We start from the raw sequence: 22,750 nt of genomic DNA, 5'->3' as shown, positions 1-22,750 counted from the left end.
AGAAATTTGGCTTTGTGATTTGGTTTTGGCTGCTTGCGCTGATTGCTCTACTGATTTTGATTTGGCCTGGATTTTGTCAAAGCCTCTGCTCCACCCTTTTAAAGTCTCCGAACAAGTCTCCCAGTCAATGACAAGGCAGTCATTTTGACCATTTTTGTTTTTTAATTTTGTCATTTAATGACTTCATATAATTATAACTTGGAATGTAAATTTCAGACGAATAGATAAATAATATACAAATGATGAATGTGGGAAAAATAATAAGCTTGTACTTTATCCCACTCCATTTCGACCATGATGAAATATATTTTTAGATGTATGATTTTTTTTTGTTCCAAATCAACTTACATCACTCAAATCAAATTAAATAAAATTAAATCAAATCAAATCAAATCAATTCAAATCAACTCAACTCAACTCAACTCAACTCAACTCACTCAAATCAAATCAAATCAAATCAAATCAAATCAAATCAACTCAACTCAACTCAACTCAGTCAAATTACTCAAATCAAATCAAATCAACTCACTCAAATCACTCAAATCACTCAAATCAAATCAAATCAAATCAAATCAACTCAACTCAACTCAACTCAACTCAACTCAAATCAAATCAAATCAAATCAAATCAAATCAAATCAACTCACTCAAATCACTCAAATCAACTCAACTCAACTTAACTCACTCAAATCACTCAAATCAAATCAACTCAACTCAAATCACTCAAATCAAATCAACTCAACTCAAATCACTCAAATCAACTCAACTCAACTCACTCAAATCACTCAAATCAAATCAACTCAACTCAAATCAAATCACTCAAATCAACTCAACTCAACTCACTCAAATCACTCAAATCAAATCATCTAAACTCAAATCAACTCAACTCAACCCAACTCACTCAAATCACTCAAAACAACACAACTTAACTCATCTCACTCAAATCACTCAAATCAAATCAACTCAAATCAACTCAACTCAACTCAACTCAACTCAACTCAACTCACTCAAATCACTCAAATCAACTCAACTCAACTCAACTTAACTCAAGTAAAATCAACTCAACTCAACTTACTCAAATCAACTCAACTCAACACAACTCAACTCAATCAAATCAAATCAAATCAAATCAAATCAAATCAAATCAAATCAAATCAAATCAAATCAAATCAAATCAAATCAAATCAATTGTAGCAAACACTACAGAATACACTTTAAAAGCCTTAAAGAGACTTTGATAATATCCATCTTTGAAAAAAAAAACATCTTTGAAACGCCTCTCGGGCAGTATGCTTGGGCCTTCTGTCTGAATAGGGAAACTATACTCCTAAACTGTTTGCCAAGCTTACAATCACATTACATATTTATATTCACCAATAAATTAAACAACAACTGTCTCACAATTTTCATTTTTAAATGTCCAAATCAAGCAAAATTTTGCTAAGGCTAATGCACACTCCAAAAAAACAAACAAACAAAAAAAACAAACAAGATCACGACACAAGAAAAAAGATAAGGAAATTAGGGTTATGTTTTTTTTGTTCACTCTACCTCAGACCTTTAAGGTCAGTGCAACTGATGTTTTCAAAAGTTAAGTAAACAAGAAAAAAACATAAGTAAACAAGATTCTTTTTTCACTTAACTTCATTCATTCCAGTTCTGCAGACAAAAATGTTCACTTGGCACAACTTAAAAAGTTTTGTAACAGAGTATATCATCTCTCCAGAAAACTAATAATCTTTTGTTAACCCAACTAAGGCCCAATCCCAATTCTACCCCTTAGCCTTTACCCCTACCCCTTCTCTTTAACTTGAGGCGTAGGGCTAAGGGGAAGGGCTAGATACCCCTCGAAACTGAGATTTTTCAGGACCACACTCGAAACCAAGGTAAGAAAATTTCCCAGAATACACCATCTACAACAGCAGCAAAGCTGTACATGGAAGTCAGGAGATGCACAAATTATAATTTTTTTGTCATTATTACTAATTATTACAACAAACAAGCACATGTTTTAATACATTTATAATGGCATTCGTGTTTTACCATCATGCTTTAAAAAAAAAAGCTAAAATAAAAAATCCCAATAAATCCCTATAATCCCAATAAAAACTCTTGTATAGTACTCTCACAACATTCTTGTCATTCGATGACACTCGACTACTCTGTCAGAAAAGTCTAGTGGCTGTGAATGATATTTTACAGTGTATGCTATAATGTTAATGTTGTTTCCGTGTGTTTACATCAATGAATATGGCCACGGTGTAAATGCACAGTACAGTTACAACCTTATTGCCACATTAAATCATTATGATAACATGATATCTGCCTTCAGTGATTTCCTGCGGTTTCCCCCACAGTCCAAAGTGAAAATGAAAATGGCAGAAATGTTATATTTATTTCAAGAGAATGTCTTGCAGGTCTTGCAGTTATCACTAAACAGTGAGGCCCGAGATTAGCATCATTTGTGAGTCATTTGCATCATTTGTGAGTCATTTGCATCATTTGTGAGTCAATAGAGTCATTTGTGTTACAAATGCACTCGTCTTACAGTAATAACCCACAGACTCTCTCTGCCACTGCAGAGGGGACGGTCTGGACTGCCACACTGCAGAAATGTGCCTGTGATCTCAAACGCTGACCGCAGCTGAATAACACACCCCGTGCTGGGACTGACACAGCTCAGTACTTTTAAACCGGCTTATGTCAGGCCAGGGAAACTAATAAATGAATGTGCAGCTAGATTACATAACCAAAGTCCAGCTCGGGCCACTCTCGTGACGTGATGATGGGTACACTGAGGATAAAACAATCTTCAACCCCAGCACACACCACACAGGAGCCTGATTCTCTATTCTGACGGCTCCTGTTGAGCTGTGTGTATTAAAACCAAGGAAAAGAGAAGCATCACAACAGAGGATTATAACCAGGCTATGCTGATGATTAATCTACATAGGGCTGCTGCAAAATACAGTTCAATTTGATTTTCCTTTTTTTAAATATTACCTAAATGATGTGTAACAGAGCAAGGGAATTTTCATAGTATTTCCTATAATATTTTTCCCTCTGGAGAAAGTCTGAAATTAAAAGCTGTTTTAATAATATTAATAATAATAAACCTTTTAAGCTCAATATTATGAACTCCTCATATTTCTTACATATTTAGAGTTACATATTTTTTTAGATTGTCTACAGAACAAATCATCGATATACCTTAATCTGCCTAGTTAACTTAGTTAAAGGTGCAGTAGGTGATCTGCCAAAATGCTAACCGGTTAGCATAATATCTTTGAAACACAGTCCCACCCCTGTCGTTTAAAGCCGCGACTCCTGAAATTATGAACGAGCACCTTAAATATGACAGGAGACAACCCACTAGATCATGTCATTCACCAGTTAGATAACTTTATAGTACTTTATTCATTCATTCATTCATTCATTCATTCATTTTCTTTTCGGCTCAGACCCCTATTAATCAGGGCTTGCCACAGCGGAATGAACCACCAATTTATATTATAATATTTATATTTATACTTCATTCATTCATTCATTCATTTTCTTTTCGGCTCAGACCCCTATTAATCAGGGCTTGCCACAGCGGAATGAACCACCAATTTATATTATAATATTTATATTTATCAAAAGTAAAACCAAAATGTTTTCAAACTTTAAAACAGTAACAACTTTTTGCACACGTTATATTTAAGTGTTAAAATGTTCCTATTTTTCAGCTCAATATCTATGCTGAATAAAAAAATGGTAGCTAAAATGTAAAAAAAAAAAAAAGCTATATATAGTACATGTAAACTATAAAACAAAATGCAGTACAAAATAAGTGAAGTTTATTTATAAACTAATTTCGAGAGGAACACCTGCTTTTGATTGCTTACGGCTGGTCCAGATCAGACGATTCCTAACTCACTATAAATATCCTAAATTCCATATAACAGCCATCTTCGTTTTGAAGAATCCCCCCTTCCACCCCTACTCCTCCTCCTTTCCAAGATGGGTGATACAGTGGCCCAGTGGTTAGCACTGTTGCCTCACAGCAAGAACATCATTGGTTCTAGTCCTTAGCAAGCCAGCCAACGTTTTTGTGCGGAGTTTACACATTCTCCCCATGCTCATCTGGGTTTCCCCCAGGTTCCTCGGTTTCCTCCCACTGTCCAAAAACATGCAACTCAAGTTAATTGACTACTGAAAATAGGCACCATAGACATGCTCCTAGTAAATGGTTATCTCTTAAGAGCAATCACTATCTGTTCATTAGCTACCATAGCAGTGTAGTTCCTGAGATCTACCTAAGCTCAAATTCCCCTCTTGCCTTGCAAACTTGAGGGAGCCCCAGGCTCGGGGATCTTATGAGCTCAGGACTCTCTCCCGTGACAGCATGCCAAACAAGCTTTATAATCAATCATCAGCTAAGTGTGAACTCTTGAAACTATTCAAAGCAAGACACATGTAAAAACAAAACACCCTTCTATTCTGTTATACTATACTACAATATACTATACTACAATCCACTATATATATATACAACAGATCTGTCTGGTTCTCAAATCTGATTGGCTGATAGCCATGCAATATTCTGCTATATCAGAACTCCTACAGCCTCTTTACCCTTTGTGTATTACTCCGCCCACATACAGCCAGCAAAAAGCAGACACTACAGATCTAAAGTTTAAAAGATGCTTGCTCAGCTGTTTAACTGTCAGCTTATGATTTGAATCCGGAAGAAAGTAGTTCCTCATACAAAAGGGTTTTTGAGACTCTCCATGTTTGATTTTGTTTTTATATACACAATTATGCCGTCAAACTGTTGTATAAACGCAATATCACACTCGGAGCAGTGCGATATGGCTGTATATAGGCACTTGTGGGGGCACTAAGGCACTCGGCCGCAACGCACGCCTCCCACCAGTGCCGATATACAGCTATATCGCACTGCTACTCATGTGATATTGCTCATATATATGGAAACCAAAGCACCCGGAGGAAACCCATGCCAGCACAGGGAGAACATGCAAACTCCACACAGAAATGCCAGCTACCTTCTTGTTGTGAGGCAACAGCGCTACCCACTGTGCCACCGCACGGCCACTATATTGAATATATAATACTATATTATAAGATAAAAAATAAAATGCTATATTAATAGATTCACTTTTAATGTATTTACAGTGCTGGCTCTTACATCTTATTCCTTCTCTTAACCAAGGGTGCCACTTTAGATTTTAAAGTGTGTGTTTTTGTTAACAGCATTATTGGAAAGCGCGTGTATACAAGAAAGACTGTTTTTAACCGTAAACACACTACAATCTTAACAGCTACCACCAATTTAATTTAAGTGCAAGGAAATGGTCTACAAAACGTTTATGACTTTGTTACAGTTAAAGAAAGAGGAAAAATCCACTTGTAAACAAACCAATCATGCTTTTCAATTTAGTTTTCAATTTTGGACTCAGGGAAAGATTTTCCCTTGGACTGCGCAAAAGCGCTGCCACTGCAATCATACACAGATACATGTAGATTCATTTCATTTTGTTCACTGTGCTTTAATACAAACACTCGGGGTGAATATAAGTGCCGTTTCTGATAAATCTGCTACAAATGGAAGGCAGCATCATTGTAGCCCTCTAAAATAAACATGTATGAATGCAGATTTACTGCATTCAAAATTCAATATAAATTGAGAGAGTATTTCATTTGATTTGCTGGTTTGAGTCCCGGAGGATCAGTTGGCATTTCTGTGTGGAGTTTGCATGTTCTCCATGTGTTTGCGTGGGTTTCCTCCGGGTAAAATGTTATTATTATTATTATTGTTATTATCATTATTACAAATCTACACAATTAACATGAATGACCTATATGTTAAGATGAAAACAACAAATTTCACCAAATGAGGACAAGTTTTCAACCTTGTTAACACTAAAGTACTTTGAATCATCTGAAGAAAAAAGGGCCTTTAGCCTGCCTGAAATTTCAACCCTGCTGAAAAATCCAGCTTAAACCAGCCTAAGCTGGTTGGCTGGTTTTAGCTGGTCGACCAGGCTGGTTTTAGAGGGGTTTTGGCCACTTCCAGGCTGGTTTCCAGCCATTTCCAGCCTGGTCTTAGCTGGTCAGGCTGGGAGATGACCTGCTAAAACCAGCTTGACCAGCCTAGCCAAGCTGGGAGTCCAGCCAAAACCAGCTATATCCAGCTTAAACCAACTTTATTTTTGTTTTCTATAATTATTTTAAACTTTTTGAGATTTGACAGAGCTTTTAATTATTTAAAACTTTAAAATTTAAAATAATTATTTTGTGTTTTTTGCTGTTCAGTTTTTTTTTTTTTTTTGCATGGTGAGCATTGAGGAGAGAGTAACACATTTCACTGCAGCACTTTGTGTGTGTGTGTGTTTATTGGATATGTGATTGTGATAAATGTTAGCAGTTGCTTTAAAAGTATGCTTTAAACCAGGGGTGCTTAATCCTGTTCCTGGAGATCTACCTTCCTGCAGATTTCAGTTGCTATCCATATCAAACACACCTAAACCAATTAATTAGGACCTGAACACCACGTTATAATTACAGGCAGGTGTGTTTGATATGGGTAGCAACTGAAATCTGCAGGAACGTAGATCTCCAGGAACAGGATTGAGCACCCCTGCTATATACCATGGGGGTCAAACTCCAAGTTACTGGAGAACTGCAGAGCAGCAGAGTTTAGTTCCCACCCTGCTTCAACATTACCTGTAGATTTCTAACGAGCCTTAATTAGTTTTATCAGGTGTGTTTAATTAGAGTTACAGCTTAAAGTCCCGGTCACACTGCACTTTTCTCCCTATAGTCTTCCATTCATATGCATGTGAATGCTGCAGACCTGGAATGCAAACTCATGCGACAAATTTTACAGTTTGCAGCATTGGAAAGTTCAAGCTTGGAGAACTCTGAACTGCGAAATCACATCATGGGATTGCTTGAGACTAATCAAAGATCAAACCATGACCTCTCTGAACAAAAATTATGGACCAGTTACTTGCTTTTTCAATCTCTAAATATTTTGTTTAATCCCACTCCTTTTCGCAGAGCCATATGACAGAATTTTGCATGCTTAAACGTTAGTTTTACTGCAGCCTTGCTGTGCAGACCTGTGGCTTTCAGTAATATGTAAGATGATATTTATATCTGCTGATTTCTTAATTTTGTTATACATTTTCTGTTTTATATTTGTTTGCTGCCAAAACAATAAAATAAATTTGTCAGAATTTACAACTTAATTAATTTAAAGAATTAATAACATGTAAGAATACTAATTAATTTTAGTAACACCTTGACATACTATTGTGTATGCAGTATAATGCTGTGAGTTGTAACACTACAGTACAGTAATTAACTGTACACAGTTTCCAGTTAGTTACCACTACTGCTCTATTACAGTAATTAACTGGCAATGTTGCCAGCTACTCACTGCAATGGTTCGGTTACAGTAAACAACTGGCAACACTGTTGCCAGCCACTCACTGTAATGGTTCAGTTTCAGTAATTAACTGGCAACACTGTTGCCAGTTACTTACTGTAACCAAACTTTTACAGTGAGTAGCTGGCAACAGTGTTGCCAGTGTTCTACTGTAAAAAAGCCTGGTAAGGTCTAACAGTGTTGGATAAGGAGGCCTTATATGTCACTTATATATATATATGAGCAATATCACACCCGTAGCAGTGCGAAATGGCTGTATATCTGCACTGGTGGGAGGCGTACGTGCCTTATCGTCCAACCAGTGCCAATGTACAGCCATATTGCACTGCTACGAGTGTGATATTGCGTTTATACAACAGTTCGACGGCACAATCGTGTATATAAAAAAGAAAATCAAACACAAAGAGTCTAAAACCCTTTTGTATTAGGAACTACTTTCTTCCGCCATTCATACACATCTGCAGCTGACGTCAGAACAGCAGAAGCCATTACTAATTCACCAATGTCACTTTAGAGCTAGTGTTTGAATGATTCTCTATAGCGTAATTTTTAAAGTGACGATAAAACAGCTGATTTTAATGACATTTTAAGATTATAAGGCTGAACGTGACATGAAATGCCATCCGTCTACAGACATATCTTCCTACAGTCTATTACAGTTTAACGTTACAGTATTTCTCTGTTGCCGTCTGTATTGTGACGGGTTACAGGTGTCCCAGTGTTTACCTGGAGACTTTAAGAAATGAACAAAAAAGGAAATAAACTATTTTGTTATTCCTATTGGCCTTTATGCGTTTCTCCTAAGTGCTGTCGACTATATACATGCTAGTCAATGACAATAAGTAGGAAAAAATAAAAGAAAAACTCAAACACTCAAACATCCGTCGCAAAATAAAATGTTACATTATTGAAAAAAAAAAGAATAATACAGTGATAGAGCTATCAGCCAATCAGATTCAAGAACCAGACAGAACTGTATACTGTATATATATATATATATATATATATATATATATATATATATATATATGAGCAACTCCAGCGTTATGGATGTAACATTTGCAGTAAAATCTTAAAAACAATTATAAATTTCTCAAAACAATTAGTACAAACTGCAAAACCTAGCTAATAACCTGCAAAAGCTTGTCACTTGCTCAAAATGGATAGTTCATTCCTCAAAAGCAAGAATTCATGTCAATCAAAGTTTCAGTATCATCAAGATGAAAAGTCCAGACACCATTATTTATGAACAAGATAGTCAAATGACTGTCATGTTTTCATCATGACAGTTTACTCTCTGAATTTTTTCCTATGCAAAAAAGTCTGATTTTGGTGACACATCCTGAAAATGCTCAAGTCAGCACTATATACTGTTTGCATAGTCATTTGAAAACTACAGTAAAGTTAGACATCACTGTTTAGTGAGGTATCTGAGTACAAGACACTGAATATGTATGTTTTACATTTTACTGCAGATGCTCTTTGCAATTCTAATTTATTCACAGCATTGTGCAAAAGAATAAACACACCCTTATTTACAACAAACATAAACTCCCTTTAGGTAGAGCCGTGCAAAACTGTAAACAATATTGCAGTACATATTGAAACAGAGCCTACAACATGCACAGGTCTGTAAATCATTCATCAAACTGTTCAATTTTAAAGACATTTTCGAGAAAATAAAGATTTAAATTTGTTTAAAAAAATTAACTTGACAGATTTTGACAACTAGTTCAACATTTTTGTATTTACAGTTTTTCTTGTTTGCTTTGACCTGGTTAAAGAAACTAGGTTCCACTTCATTTTCATTTTCACTATCCCAGCAGAGCAAAAGACCGGTCTTGCAAATGTGTAAACTCTTTCTCATTGGGTTGACACATTTCCCCCACCATTTTTCAAAACAGCTAACACGGATGTCATTCAAGCAGTCCAAACTCCATTGTTTTAGTTATGGTAACCAAACAGAAACCGTCTATTCCTAACTATTAGAAACTACCAACATCAATATGAATTCAGTGAAGCACCGGTTTGACACTCCTTCACACAAATCTTTAAAAAGCAATCAGTCTGCAAACCTTATAAAAGGGTGGAAGGTCTGTGTTGTTCTGTGACAGCATAGATTGAGGAGGTCAATAGTGGCTATGTCTTATACTCCCAATAGATTTGACTGTATATTGGTTTACATGTGTTTTCTCTAATATTTACAGTATTTTATTACTTTTGTCTGTTTTTACAGTATTTCAGTTTTCAGCCACTGTTTGAAAATTGTCATGAATTCAATATAAATGTAATCAAAGCATTTCTTATTCTGGATTCAATTCTTTGCAAAAAGGCAAATTTGACAGCTCAAATAGAAAGACAACAAATGGCATTGGCAATAGGCTACAATGACAAGCAATGGTGGTGCACTGAGTTCTGTATTTTGTATTTTGTTGTCCATTGTGTAATGATTAATTGAAAGAGCTCATATACTTGTTTGCAAGTTGTGTTGTTTGAAGGTAAAACTAGCTTTTGTTGCATATTTTAAATGTTTTGACACGGTATGTGCCTTTTGCCAGCAAAATGTGTCATTTTGACCATGAGTCGGCACTGTTTAGGCCTGTGTGTTAACTGTTTTGAAAATGTGGAGTTTCAGTTGACAACTGCATCCAAGCAATCGAGAAAAACTGTAATGACTCAAGTAATGAAATGAGGACTATTAGTTTTATATAAAATGACTATTCAGCATTTACAAGTTTTGTTCATTTTGACTGACATGACATAAGCAAATGATAATGTTATAAATAGCAGAGAGTTGTATGAAAACAATTGATGCATGTCCAAAAGTATCCGCAGTGTGTTGGAAGGAATGAGAAACTGCTACTAGGATGTGCACAAATGACTAATTGTTTTGAGAAATGCATTAACTGTTGTGCAAATGTAAATAGTGTTGTGAGAAATGCACCAAAGCGACTGAGAAAAACTGTAACATTATATTAAAACATTCCCACAGAATTAGGGGATCAGAAAAATATCAATCTGTAAACATTTTTCATATTTAAATGCGGAATTAAACATGCATTATAGATGTGACGAAAAAAGTCTGCAGTAGATTACAGTATACAACACACTTTGTAGAATTTCTGTGAATTAAACTGCACAACCCAAAATAAATAATGCTAAACAAAAACCCAAGAGTCAGCTCACTTTAGAACAAAAGTTATTGAAAACTTAATTTTTTCATGGCATGGTTGTTATTTGCATGGAATTGCTCATATATATGGATAGATAGATAGATAGATAGATAGATAGATAGATAGATAGATAGATAGATAGATAGATAGATAGATAGATAGATAGATAGATGGATGGATGGATGGATGGATGGATGGATGGATGGATGGATGGATGGATGGATGGATGGATGGATGGATGGATGGATGGATGGATGGATGGATGGATGGATGGATGGATGGATGGATGGATGGATAGATAGATAGATAGATAGATAGATAGATAGATAGATGGATAGATAGATAGATAGATAGATAGATAGATAGATAGATAGATAGATAGATAGATAGATAGATAGATAGATAGATGGATAGATAGATAGATAGATGGATAGATAGATAGATTTGTGGCTTATAGAAAAAGAGCAAATGAAGACAGTTGGTTTTATGTTTGTTAATTCATTTTTTTAATGGTGAAAACCAAAATAAGACCAGATGGGGCACACTTATAATATATATATATATATATATATATATATATATATATATATATATATATATATATATATATATATATATTTTTTTTTTTTTTTTTCCTTTTTCTTAATGAATCTGTACTTTCTTTACATATCATGAAATGATGATGCCTGTTTATAAACATTTAACTGCAGAACACTGCGTCATGATGGCTCTGTAATCTACAGTTGGGTCTTGAAACATGGTACCATGTATAGTAATATCAGAAATACTCTGCACCAGCCTACACACTCTCCCAGCCTCTCTCACAGTGTGGAGAATAGCTCTTCAGCACAAGCAATGATACTGATATAGCAAGCTTTATTACAAGACTGACTGGAATACTCGTCCTTGGTCACTCCTTGTCTAAAAGAAATACTTCAGCCATGGTGTCATTCTTCCTCCAAAGTGCAAAAGTAACGGCAATATTCATTCAGGATTTTAAAAAGTTTAGATTCAGCATAGAGCTGCACAATTTTGGCTAAATTGAGAATCACAATTTTTACCCAAAGATTACGATGTTTTCACGATTCTGTAGATGTAAAATAAAGGTTATTATGAGCAGGGTATTATTATTGTTATTTCTCAAAAATATGGTAAAACAACAGTAATAATATTATGTGTAATATCTAAAATGTTGGTTAAAATGCTCAATTTTTAAAAGACCTTGAATGGTGGACTTGAACAGACTTTAAATGTGTCCTGGTCATTAATGCACAGTAAAGTCATGACATTAGAATACAACTATTCATAATTTTGAAGTTGAATTATTATGTTTGAGGCATATGCTTGCAATCTGTCATTGACAACATTATCAGACCAATTGTTTTTACTGGTAAATTCAGACATTTGTCAGTGTCAGATTAACTCTTGCATTATATTCAACATTATATAGGTTAGAGTAGCCTAGTTATACTGAAACTGTTAAACATTTATTCTCATGCACAACATGAGTTTGCTATATGAAAGAAAAACATATAAAACGCTTGATGCAATCATAACTCTAAAATGCAATATGATTATTTAAATGTCGTACGTGAAAGAAGATTTGCACAGTCTCATTCAGGATGAACTCACAAATTTGAAACATTTAAAACTTTTTGTACACTCTTAAACATTTGCAAGTGGTGTTTTGCATTTGTGAAACGCATTTTATGAATATGTATTTTTATTTCCTGAATTGGCTTTATATGTTCAGTCCTGGATATGTTTTAAATGTCAATTGAAATGACCACTATTTCACTTTAAAATTGCTTTCACTATTAAATGTACTCCATTACTTCACATTAAAACTACAACATCCCCAGTACTTCTTCTGGTGTGTGTGTGTGTGTGTGTGTGTGTGTGTGTTCTGTAGTAATTCTCTGCTGTGTGGCCTGCACGTGTGTCACAATATAATCTATACTAGTATCTTTGCAAATCTGACACGTGACGACTTGGAAACCATTACATAACCTGATATGGATACAGATCTATTAGATCCCCGCATCAAAATAAACGCCTGGACTTCAGCTTAGTTCTGACTTCAGCTCTTGCATAAGTAGATTAGCCATATGATGAATTCTTAATAAACTTATCATGCATCAAATTTTAGATGAATCTGCATCTAACCCAGAGTAATCTGTAGAATGATGAGACTAAAACTAAATGGTTGTCCTTTAAAAATAAGCAATAAAATCTTGTAAATAAAATATTGTGGGAATAATTTTAAAAGTGTTGTAGACTTGAAATCTTGAAATATATATATATATATATATATATATATATATATATATATATATATATATATATATATATATATATATATATATATATATATATATATTTATTTATTTATATGTATGTATGTATGTATGTATGTATGTATGTATGTATGTATGTATGTGTGTGTGTGTGTATATATATATATATATATATATATATATATATATATATATATTTCAAGATTTCAAGTCTACAACACCTTTAAAAATATTCCCACAATATTTTATTTATATATATATATATATATATATATATATATATATATATATATATATATATATATATATATATATATATATATATATATATATATATATATATATATATATATATATATATATATACATACAGGTAACCAAAGTAATACATTTATGCAGGGAAAAGTTATTGAACATGTGAAGAAAGGGAAATGTAGAAAGGCAGTGAAAGCCCAGACAGCAGCTGAAATCTGTCAGTAGAAATTCAGCAACTATCTGCCCTTGGTCATTGTAAATTAAAATTAGCTGCTTCAGTCCAACAACTACATTATCAGGATGATGAAGTTGACACCAGACTGGAGGCTTCAGCAAGACAATGATCCAAACACAGCCAAGGATGGGTTTAGAGAAAAGAAAGTCAAGATGTAGAATGGCCCAGCCAATCACCTGACCTGAATCCAATAGAAAATACAAATGAAGATTTGATAGACGAGACCAACCTAACCATCAAGATTTTGACACTCTGTTGGAGTCATCTTTAAGCTGCCATCACCAAAAAAGTATTTTATATAAAGTACTAAATACATTTCAGTAGCTCAGTACTTTCTCCTTGTGCCATTCCATTGTTATTACACAAAACAATTTTTTCTTATTTTTTGATTTGTTTTATTTTTATGTTTGTATCGTTTGGGTTTTAACCAAAATATGATAAAATTCCATGTCAACAGCTCCTTTAGAATATTATTCCCAGGAAAAAAAAAAAAAAAACATGACATGTTTAATATTTTATCCCCCACTGTATACACTCACCAGCCACTGTATTATGTACACCTGTCCAACTGCTCATTAACGCAAATGTCTAATCAGCCAATCACATGGCAGCAACTCAATGCATTTAGGCATGTAGACATGGTCAAGACGATCTGCTGCAGTTCAAACCGAGCATCAGAATGGGAAAGAAAGGTGATTTAATGAGTCTGAACGTGGCATGCTTGTTGAAACCAGGCTGGTCTGAGTATTTCAGAAACTGCTAATCTACTGGGATTTTCATGCACACCCATCTCTAGGGTTTACAGAGAATGGTCCAAAAAAAGAAAATATCCAGTGAGCGGCGGTTCTGTGGGCGCAAATGCCTTGTTGATGAGGTCAGAGGACAGTGGCCAGAATTGGTTGAGCTGATAGAAAGGCAACAGCAACTCAAATAACCAAATTACAACCGAGGTATGCAGAAGAGCATCTCTGAACACACAACCTGTCAAACTTTGAGGTGGAAGGGCAACAGCAGCCGAAGACCACACCGGGTGCCACTCCTGTCAGCTTAGAACAGGAAACTGAGGCTACAATTCACACATGCTCACCAAAATTGGACAATAGAAGATTGGATAAATGTCGCCTGGTCTGATGAGCCTCTATTTCTGCTGCAACATTCTGATCATGTCGATCCCTTTGTTTACAGTGTACCCATCATCTGATGACTACTTCCGGCAAGATAACGTGCCATGTCATACAGGACAAATTATCTCAAATGGTTTTGAACATGACAAAGAGTTCACTGTACTCAAAAGGCCACCAAAGTCACCAGATCTCAATCCAATATAGCACCTTTGGGATGTGGTGGAACGGGAAATTCCCACCATGTATGTGCAGCCAACAAATCTGCAGAAACTGCGTGATGTATCATGTCAATATGGACCAAAATCTCTGAGGAATATTTCCAGTACCTTGTTGAATCCATGCCATGAAGGATTAAGGCAGTTCTGAAGGCAAAAGGGTGTCCAACCCGGTATTAGTAAGGTGTACCTAATAAAGTGCCCATTGAGTGTATATAACTTTATATACATGATTTATATAACTTTATGATCTATATAACTTTAGATACACTATGAGATACATTTCAGATCTGCTAATTGTGAAACAAACACACACACACACACACACACACACACACACACACACACACACACACACACACACACACACACACACACACACTAACAAACACACACACACACTAACAAACACACAAACATAATTTGTGCTTGAGTCTGTGTGCACTGAAGAAAGGGCAGACACTAGTCCATACGTGATTTAATTCAAAATATTTCAAGCTCTACTGCTACTTCCATTTTTTTACTACTGAATTCCTCAGTTCAATCCACATTTTCCACATTGCAGAAATAAAAATGTACTGTGTCTATGTCACAATCTCCAGTGATCTAATCCTTGCGGATCGCTGGGGAACTAAACACAGACCACATTAAAAAACTGCAACTCCCAGCATGCACCTCGCGCACACCGGTTCCTGCTTTCCGCTGATTGCAAACATACAATTGAAGCTATTCAAGGACTGATTCAATAATCATCTGGGCTGAGTCTTGTTTATCTGCTTACGATGCATTTTCCTTGTCTTGCCTTGCCTTGTTTGACTCTTGCTTTGTGTGATTGTTTATGTTGCTCGCCTACAGAACTGGCCATTCGCCTGTTCTTCGACCATGACTCTGGATTCTCTGTATGTATCTGTTTGACCCTGTTGCCCGTTACCTGCCTGACCATTTTTGTGTTAAACCTGCATTTGGATCCACAACAGCGTTTCAGCGTCCATCACACAATAGTCTACATAATAAATGGTTAGCGTTATTTAAAAATATAAAACTCACATGAAAGAAATAAAGAAGTTATTTCATTTTATAAATAATGGTCTAGAGGTATTTTTCTCTCACACATGTTGTTCTAAACCTGTAACCCTTCTTCTCTCTTATTCTCTGCTTCAAACACTCAGTCGGTCTATGCTATCTGTGGATAGTAATTCACTGAAATTGAAGGTTTGATAAAATGTTTTTGAAGCCAAAATAGTCTGATGGATACCGCAGGAGGACAACCGTAACTGAACCGGTTCCTGATTACGGAAGATTCTCTCAGGTGTCTCCTGGCATGAAATAAAATAACTAATCATGGCATAAAAGTCTGTCTCATGCAGTTTAAAAAAACATTCCTCCAGGACTCATTGGCTCAAAGCTGTTTTTTGGGGTGATAACTAAATTTGAGAGCAGATTGCAGGACTGCTTTTAAATTTAGCCTCTTTTAGTTGTACACAAACAAGCTTTTATGCTTGAATAATAGCATACATATTGATATCTTAAAGGTACATATTACAATCTAGATATTTCAAAAGGTTTTCTATTGTACTGTTCAGGAACAAACATGTATCTTTAAATGCTTAATATGAAAGAATAACTGTAAATATATACTGATTATTATTATTATTAGTAGTAGTAGTAGTAGTATTGTTAAATGTACAGTTTATTTAGATTTTTTTTTCCAATGGAATTTTTATTTAATAATTATATATTTTTTTATTTAATTGTTTATTCATTTATTTATTTGTTACTACTACTACTACTACTATTTACTGTGTTTACTATGTTTTATATATGTTCTTTTTAATGTAAACATTATAAATGATTTAGCAATACATTTGTAACATTTGTCATGCCAATAAAGCAATTATTGAATTGAGAGAGAGAGGTTTGGAATTAGTAAGTTTTTTAATGTTTTAAATGGAGGCCATTCTTCTCGCCAATGCTGCATTTATTTGATCAAAACTACATTAAAAACAATCTATTTTTAACAATCAATTTTTTGTGTGTGTAGTCTCAAACTATTTTTTTTCCCTAAGATTCAAAGTTTAATTTTTTTATCATCACTCTCAGAAAAAAAAACAACTGTGTATGTTAGTTTTGTTGGTTTACGAGGACCCTCCAAATCGCATACTGTGCTTTATTCAGTCTTAAAAATGAATTACATGACCCTACTCCTAAATCCAACATAGGCTCATTATGAAAACATAGCCCTATAAACATTTCTAGAGATCTCGAATTATGTAGCCAGAAGTATGTATGGCTGCTTTTCGTTTTTAAAACGAACGAAACGAGGCGGTATGACTCCGCTCCTTTATGCACTTACCAGCTGACCGCTTACCTCCGTGTGGACGGCTATTCCACTGTTACCAGTTTGACCAGTGTCTCGACATGTACGTTAAAAGATTTGAGACGCAAAGTGGAATTGACCGTAATGACAGGATTTGAGTCTGGAGAAGAACGGTTCCAGAAAGCAGGTAGGACAAAAACAAAAGCCAAAAAATAAAATATCAAGTAAATAACAAAGTAAGAATGTGATAAAATCTGAAAACATGGTAAAAATCTGGTTGCCGCGAGGGCTTTTCTTTTTCTGAATTACTTGTGAAAGCACTATGAATTGGGTTTAGGGAAGTCGATGGATGATAGTCAATCAATGCTTTTGAAAACACGACTGGTTGGGTTTAGGGAAGGGGGTGGGTGGGAATCGATTTACACAGGAAGAGCAGGCCCAAATGGCACTTGCGACAAATTTGACATCTCAAAAACATAAACAGCACCCTTTGGTTGATTTACAAATAGAAAACATGGCTCCTGGGACGTATTTGGCACTCTCTAGAAATGTATATAGGGCTACGTTTTCAGAATGAGCCTGGGTTGCCTAAATTCAACCGCTTACAGGAAACCTGTGGCAAAATTTGAAAGTGATAAGACCCCATTAAGTATGATTTTTTTAAGTTTTTTGAATTACAAGGACACAAGGCACGTCCTCATAAATCTAGGTCATACCCATGTGATTATACAAATGTATATATATATATACATACACACACACACACACACACATATATATATATATATATATATATATATATATATATATATATATATATATATATATATATATATATATATATATGTATATATATATATATATATATATATATATATATATATATATATATATATATATATATATATATATATATATATATATATAAATATCCTTGTAAACCACCAACACCAGTACACACACACACACACACATATGAGAATATTTTTCCTCATGTGATGTACATAGCAACCAAAAGAATTCTATTAATAAAGTGAACTCTACTATATTCATGAATCAAAAACCACTACACTAAAACCCAACTGGACTTCCTTTATCTCACATTTTTGATGAGTCACATTGGTAGTTGTTTATAATGACATAACACAGGCAGACATCCTTTCTTCTCGCAGTGTGCAATGTTGATTACAGATCTCACATTTAATTAAACCTGTCTGCTTATCATTTTACCTCCACATGATTGCTTTTGCCAAACCTGATGACTTCAAAGCTGAAAGCTTTGTGATGCTGGGCCTGTGCTAGCACTAACTAAATTACTCTAGCTATTTCATTTCTTAGCTTGTGTTATATACTGACTACACCTATATCGCCAGAGTTAAAATAAAATCAGTTATTCCTGTCTTGATCAGCAGTAATGGTTACCAAGACCTTCACAAAACTCAAAATAATGTAAAAAAAAGCACATAGTTTAAAGCACATAGCACAAAAGGATTAAGGTCGTGTCTGAATCCACGTTTGCTTTTTTAAGGACGGAAAAATAAGCTTTGCGTTTCGATTCAGAGCATGGTCTAACAGGGGTGTGCTTATTCTATTAATGAGTTATGGGTGTGTTTTAAGTGTAACGTGCATTAAACCAATCAGAGTCTCATCTCCCATTCCCTTTAAGAGTCAGTTGCGTCCCACCATGCCACATTGGCTATTTACATGGCAGACTTTGTAAGTTGGAAAAACTGATCACTTCACTAGTGAGAAAACAGTTAAACAGACCAACTGCAGTGCCAGGATAAAGAACGAGCCTCCTCCATTCGGCCCCTTTACTTTCTCTTTACTTTAATTTTACTCTTTACTCCTTTACTTTTATGGATAAGGAAACAGTGTTGTACACACTCCACTGAAGTCATCCATCAGCCTACATATTTAATATAATTTGCTAAGTGCAAAGATTTGTTTCAAAACTATTTCTAAATTCAGTTCTAATTTCCAGCAAACGAATAAATGAACAATAATAATGAATTGGCACTAATGGGTTTGCTATTTAAACAATGTTGTGCAAAATGTGAAAATTACTGTTGCACTAGTCGGAAAATAGCAACAAATCACACAAAACGCATCTTTCGCCTTATTGCGTCGGGTGTATGATAAGGCCCTTAATCTCTGCTCTGTCGAATTTTGATGTTGAAAATTCAACTCCACAGTTTAACAAATACCCTATTATTGACATTCTAGTAGTTAGAAGTAATATAACGTATAAGAAATAGTACATAGAGAAACAAGTCAGTAAAATAGAACATGAACAGAACATGTACTGGCCGTTTATTACAAGGTTTCGTAGTGTAATATCAACCCAGGCTCATTCAGAAAACGTAGCCCTATATACATTTCTGAAGCGCTATGTTTTTTTGCAGTTTTTTTGCAAATCCACCAGAGGCCGCTGTGTACACTTTTTTAGAACTCAAATTCCTTTTGCAAGTGCCATTCATGCCTGCTCTTCTCATGTAAATCCACCAGAGGTCGCTGTCCCCACCCCTTTCCCTAAACCCAACTGATAGTGTTTTAAAAAGCACCAACTGACCAGCGCCCACCGGCTTCCCCAAACCCAACCAACAGTGTTTTCTAAAGCAATCCAGAAAAGCAATTTGCAACCTGATTTTTACCACCATTTCAGATTTTACCACATTCCCACCCTGTTATTTTATTTTGTTATTTACTGTTATTTACCTTTTTTGGCTTTTGCTTTTGTCTGACCCGCTTTCTAAAACTGTTCTTTGCCAGACTCGAATCCCGTCATTGAGGTTAACTCTTCTCTGCATCTCAAGTTCCCCAACATTTGGTGCAAGCCACTGGACAAACTGCTAACGGCAGAAAAGCCGTCCATACGAGGTACAGTAAGTGGTCAGTTGCTATAGCTCAAAAAGCAATGGCATCATACCATCCCGTGGCGTTGATTTTAAAGACGAAATTCAGCCATACATACTTCTGGCTACATAATTCAAGATCTTCAGAAATGTCTATTGGGCTACGTTTTCAGAATGAGCCTGTGATGTGTAATATACAAAACCAACCCAGAAAATATATCAATTTCAACGAATAAATGTTAATAAAAGTTCCTTTTTTAAACTTTTCCAGCTGTTGGAAGAAAGATCAAGGTCTCATAATGCAATTCAAAAGCAGAAATAAATGGGGTAAAATAATAAAATAAAAACATGAATCACAAAATATGAAAACTGCTCATTTGTGTTTATTTATTTACAGTGTAGGTCTAATATTTGGAGTATTTTTTATTTATAAACTGAGATAGGCGCAGTTACATTATTCACAACTATTTATGCTTTTCTACAGTAATAAACTGGGATTTTTTAATCTAAATATGTTACAAGTTGACAGCAAGCTGTTTTTGGCTGCTGGATGAAAAGAAAAAAGACTATCATTGACCTTGTTAGCATGCGCAATTATTATGTTGGTCATGTTCATACACAGCAAAAGTAGTGACCAGCAATTGCTTATTTATTAAGCCGTTTCAAGGCAAATATTATCCATAAAATGGTGATTTAATGATATTGTGTATTTATGTTGATTCTCTGATTTTACAGATTATTTTTGACTATAGCATACAATCAATTATTTAGATGTTGCTATTTCATGTTACTTATTTTATGTATAATGTACACTACCTCACAGAAGTCGATCCCAGTTGTAAGAGCAACAAATAATAACTTAACTTCTAGCTGATCATTTGGAAAAGCGGCAGAAGGTGAATCTTCTGTTGAACTGCATCCCAATCATCACAAATACTGCAGAAGAAATAGTGCAACCCACATAAACCCAAAATTCTCATAGAAATCAGTCAAGTTTGGTAAAGGAAAAATTGTGGTTTGGGGTTACATCCAGTATAGGGGTGTGCGAAAGATCTGCAGAGTGGATGGCAACATTAACATCATGAGATATCAAGACATTTGAGCTCCCATTTACATTACAAACCACAGAAGGGGGCCAATTTTTTACTTTATTAATAAGTTATTAGAATCATTGCAGAGATGTATGGATGTCGTCGTCCTGTAATGTTAGGAATGTAACATTAGAATAATAACTGTACATTATTTCTGTTAGGTGACAAGACTTTTGAGAAAAGTCAGATCTTATTGTCTTACTTAAATAATTGATATCAAGGCATGATCATATTTTATTTTGGTAAAATAAGTGTAATCTAGGGGTCTTTGCCTTTTAAGCTACTTCTGATACCAAATGATTAACTAAAAGTCAAGTTATAATTTGTTGTTCCTTTAACTTGGATAGGCAACAAGACTTTTGTCAGGTAGTGTATCCTGTGTGAATGCATAACCTAATTAAATAAATATTACAGTTTCAATAAATATGAATAAGTCAAGTGAATGCATACATTTGCAATTATGCATTCATGAGTGCTACATTGTCTGGTTATTTCTGCGCATGCAATCAAAGTAAATATATGCTATTTGACATGAGCAAGTGTGAAAACATCAAGTGGAAAATAAATGTTTTGATGCAACCTTTATTTTTAAGCACGTGTGCAGATTTACAGTTCAGAATAAAGGCTATTTAGAATATTGATCAAAATGAATATTATGAACACGGAAGGCCACTGACTTTTGCAGTACATGCAGTAAAAGCTAAGCAGCGACCAGTATAGATTTCCAATATGTAAACTGCGCAGTTGAACATACCCTGACCTATGATTTCAATAATCATAGTTTATGAATCTAGAGTTTTGTGGACTATCTACTTTAAGGGCTATCTGTCCAACAGAGAATCACTTCTGGCTCCCCATGCTGACTCAAAAAAGGCCAAGACTAATTTTAAGCGGTAAAGCAACACAATCTAACAATATTATAATAGTGAAGAAAGCCTTCTAAATGTGGAACGGCACATGGTTTGTTACCTACATATTTAATACACATAAACACACTTCATTTGCACAGAAATCAAAGACATCGAAAATAAAAGTTGGATCCATTTGACTATCTAATAGACGAAAAGACAGGGACACAGATGCTTCACAGAATGCAACTGTTTTGAGAGCTCGGCTGTTAATACTGAGAGACAGGTATGTCAGGTTCGATCACTGTTGCCAGCAGACATTTTGAAGGTTCAGCAAAAACAACACAGAACAGAATGAGGAAGACTGCACAGCTGTTTGAAAACGAACCAGCACACGGTTCTATCTATCTATCTATCTATCTATCTATCTATCTATCTATCTATCTATACATTTTTTCCAGAGTAAAATATTATTGCTTGTCTGAATTTTTTTCATTCATTCAGTCCTTTTCCTTCAGCTTAGACCCTTTATTAATCAGGGGTCACCCAGCGGAATGAACCGCCAACTTATCCTCCATATGTTTTACACAGTGGATGCCCTTTCAGCAGCAACCCAGTACTGGAAATACAGGCATTTTGTAAAATGTTTTTGATTTCATTTATTTAAATCAGACAGTATATGTAAAATAAAACTGTCACAAGAAAAAAATGGTTCTAACAATTATTTTAGATTTTTTTAATACACAAAAAAAAGTACTAGGGTGAAAATAGCATGCAATTAATTTCTGAAAACTGTAGGCATTAATACAATTACGATTAATATGGTGTAAGCGTGATGTCCAAACAAAAATAAACACCAAAAGAGTTAATACAGCATAATCAATT

General features: G+C 34.8%; 1 protein-coding gene and 1 long non-coding RNA gene across 6 annotated transcripts in view; one reads left to right on the top strand and one right to left on the bottom strand.

Annotated features, from left to right (window-relative positions):
• rps6ka2 (ribosomal protein S6 kinase, polypeptide 2) overlaps positions 1–22,750 on the bottom strand; it is a 109,990-nt gene that overhangs the window by 72,074 nt on the left and 15,166 nt on the right. The window lies entirely within an intron of this gene.
• Positions 11,273–21,824, top strand: LOC147840985 (uncharacterized). Of its 2 annotated transcripts, none has more exons than XR_015505721.1 (3): positions 11,273–12,519; positions 16,796–17,024; positions 20,324–21,824. It is a non-coding gene; the product is annotated as an uncharacterized LOC147840985 (long non-coding RNA). The 2 variants fall into 2 exon arrangements; XR_015505722.1 differs by having other exon boundaries at positions 11,273–12,521; positions 16,796–17,034; positions 20,074–21,330.

The sequence above is a fragment of the Danio rerio genome, chromosome 13 (genome assembly GCF_052040795.2).
Source record: "Danio rerio strain M-AB ecotype USA chromosome 13, GRCz13ab, whole genome shotgun sequence".
Taxonomy (NCBI): domain Eukaryota; kingdom Metazoa; phylum Chordata; class Actinopteri; order Cypriniformes; family Danionidae; genus Danio; species Danio rerio.
Note: the sequence above shows the minus strand (reverse complement) of the source record. Positions and strands in the feature narration are given on the sequence as shown.